Consider the following 3,706-nt stretch of genomic DNA (forward strand, 5'->3'; position numbering starts at 1 on the left):
AAAATAAAAAAAATAAAAAATAAACCAAAATAACCCCTAAATTATCTTTTTTTTAGTAATATCTTCAATGAAAATTGAATTTAAAAAATAAAATTATTGAGGTTGATTAGTGATATAATTAGCAACTAATATTTCAAAGATCCAAACTTAATTGCCCAAAAAAAATTATTATGAAAATTCACAATGCATCATCATTTGATTACTTGACTCTAATTTCACTTAAGATTCATAATCACGCCTCTAATTACTAATTAGTCTAATTTGAAGTCTTAATCAAATCTCAACCCTTTTTCAATTATTTATTTATTTATTTTATTATTTTTTAATATTCGATATGTACTCTTTACGTACTAAATACAAAGTGGAATAGTCACCGAATCTAAGATTTTTTGCTCAACAACTTCAAATCTAACTCCATGCTGTACATTTCACATAATTTTTTTGTATTTACATATCTAACCCTATATATTTTGGTATTTACATATCTAACCCTATATATTTTGGTATTGACAGGCGTTTGGTGCTCAGGCTCAGATCGTGTTCGGCTCGTTTTTATTTCGAGCTCAAAAAGTGTGTTCGTGTTCAGCTCGTTTGCTTAGCAAGAACAAGCCTAACACGAGCTGTTCATGAATAAATAGTTGTTTTGACAACCCTAATTACATAGCCATAAAATGTTAAGGGTTTGGGCAAGATTTAAAAAATATAAACGAGCCGAACACGAACAAACAGACTCGTTAACTTAGCGAACGAGCCAAACACGAGCTTCTTAAAAAGCAGAACACGAGCTGTTCGCGAACAACAAGCCTTTTGACAGCCCTACTATAAGCATATACATGAAAATGTTGCATTTTCATTTTAAAAAGTTACTAATAATTGACAAATAATATCAAGTTGGAATTTGATCAAATTCCATCATCTCATCCCTCGTCGTAAAGATCTGAGCGGTATGCATGTAAATATCAAAAGTTTAGGTATTAAATATGTAAGTGCTACAAAGCACGGGCGGCTCACACAAGTATACATGGCGTAGACCCTAAAAATTGATGAACAATTTACAAGGATATGAAGATCTCATCAAAATAATTTAAAAAGGAGAAGAAGCCACCAAACTCCTTCAAATTGCTTGCAAAATTATATTTATTTATTTTAGCTTTCTTGCCTTTCTCTATTACTTATTTAGCAAGAAAATGTCATTAGAAATTATACAATATTGATTTCCAACCCTCTATATATAATAAGAAGCATTTACGACACTAAGTGGGGCCGGTTACATGATTCCTTTTGTCCATGGCGTCGTATTTTCATTTAATTCTAATAGATTAAGATCATCTTTCATGCAATATGTCCAAGTCATTTTGGGTCTACCTTTGTCTTTCTTAACATAAGTCGAACATAAAACATCCACTCTCCTGACCGGATCATCATATGTTTGATGTTTAATGTGACCAAACCATCTAAGACGACTCTCTCTTATCATGTCCGCCAGTGGGGCTACACCAACCCTATCACGGATATATTCATTTGCATTTTGTTTTTTTAAGTGTCAAGCCACTCATCCACCGAAGCATTCTTAATATAAATGATTTACGTAAATACCTCTCAACTCCGATGTATTTACATATCTAACATCAAAACTTCAATTTTTACATATATGTCGGCTTATCTATACATGAAAAGTTGTATTTCATTTTTTGAATGCTAAAATAGTGATATTTTTCAAGTGATATGATGGATTTAAGCCGTTCGAATGTAAAAAAGTAAAATTTAGGTATTTCATATGTAAATACATAGGAATCAAGGGTTGTGTTTGTTAATGCTTTAACATAAATATGATAAAAAAAACTTTGAATGTATTTCATATGTAGCTATGCAACCCCCATTTTTTTAGCGGTATTACGCACGACCCCCCGCAATTATGAGAAATTATTACGTATTTATCATTTATAACATACGGAAGCAGGGATGAAGTGGCCACGTCATGATGCATATGACGTGATCTTTCCATCCACCCTTCTCTATATATATGTGTTATACATACGTAATAATTTCTCCTCAATTACAAATGGGACAAGGAATGAATTCTTTCACGGCGTACATCATTTAATTTTAGGGTCATTTACATACATACCATATAACACTCAAATATTGTTTATATCTACAACAAAAAGGTGTATACACTGATCTATTAGAGATATAACAGTCCGTAAGAGAAGAATACGATGGAGGCAGATGGATCTCTTGCAAAAAGATCGTGAGGTCCACCAAGCCGGATATTTATAACATACGGAAGCATGGATGAAGTGGCCCCGTCATGATGCATATGACGTGATCTTTTCATCCACCCTTCTCTATATGTATATGTTATACATACGTAGTAATTTCTCCTCAATTACAAATGGGACGAGGAATGAATTTTTTCACGGCGTACATCATTTAATTTTAGGGTCATTTACATACATACCATATAACACTCAAATATTGTTTATATCTACAACAAAAAGGTGTATACACTGATCTATTAGAGATATAACAGTCCGTAAGAGAAGAATACGATGGAGGCAGATGGATCTCTTGCAAAAAGATCGTGAGGTCCACCAAGCCGGACAAACCAAGTCAACTAGACCAAAGCCGATCGAGCAAGAAAAAACAAACAAGAAAACGACTAAGCAATCCAAGTATAAGCCATTAGATCGGAATCGAGATGAGAGTGTTTGGACCATCAACTGCAAGAAAGCCAACTCACTGAAATAACTTATTCCATAATGGAGCCGATCCAATGGAAGAGCCAGTTCTACAGAGTATTTTCGACCATCCAATGGAGACCCAAAAGACTTCTTACCTTATATCTACGTCAAAAATGTGTCTACATTGATTTATTAGAGATATAACAGTCCATAAGAGAAGAATACGATAGAGGCAGATGGATCTCTTGCAAAAAGATCGTGAGGTCCACCAAGCCGGACAAACCAAGTCAACTAGACCAAAGCCGATCGAGCAAGAAAAAACAAACAAGAAAACAACTAAGCAATCCAAATATAAGCCATAGACGAGTGTTTAGACCATCAACTGTAAGAAAGCCAGCTCACTGAAATAACTTATTCCGTAGTGGAGTCAATCCAATGTAAGAGTTAGTTCTACAATGTATCTTCGACCATCCAATGGAGACCCAAAAGACTTCTTACCAAAGATTGCTAATAGTCAACCAGACTGGTCAACCGACCAAAAGACTATTACAAATTTATTTTATTTTCAAAAAGGCTTATCCTAGCTTTCTGGTAGCCACCACACGTAGTTAGGCCATGTTACAAAACTTAACTTCTCCCTCTAGCTTTCTGAGAAAGCAGGTAAAACAAAGTCTTGCAAAACACCTAAAAGTACGGCGCGGCACAACACCTCTACCGCGGCCCCGAACAAAGGCTATATCATAACTATAACAAGTATGACAGCTTAGACAAAATTGCATGAAAAAGTCATCATTTCATGTACATGTAGAGTGGCATATATGTACAAGTTATAGTTTAGATGTTAGATATGTAAATACAAAAGATTTGAGGGGTATGCATGTAAATCTTTCTTTTTTATTTGATGGTCGCTTGTAGTTGTGAATGTATTCTTTAGGTTTGTTGACTAATGACAGAATTAATAAATGCAACAAAAATCTTTGATGTGAACACTGACATATAACTTCTCATGCATGGTGAGGTGG

The sequence above is a fragment of the Phalaenopsis equestris genome, unplaced genomic scaffold, assembly GCF_001263595.1.
Source record: "Phalaenopsis equestris unplaced genomic scaffold, ASM126359v1 Scaffold000282, whole genome shotgun sequence".
Lineage (NCBI taxonomy): Eukaryota > Viridiplantae > Streptophyta > Magnoliopsida > Asparagales > Orchidaceae > Phalaenopsis > Phalaenopsis equestris.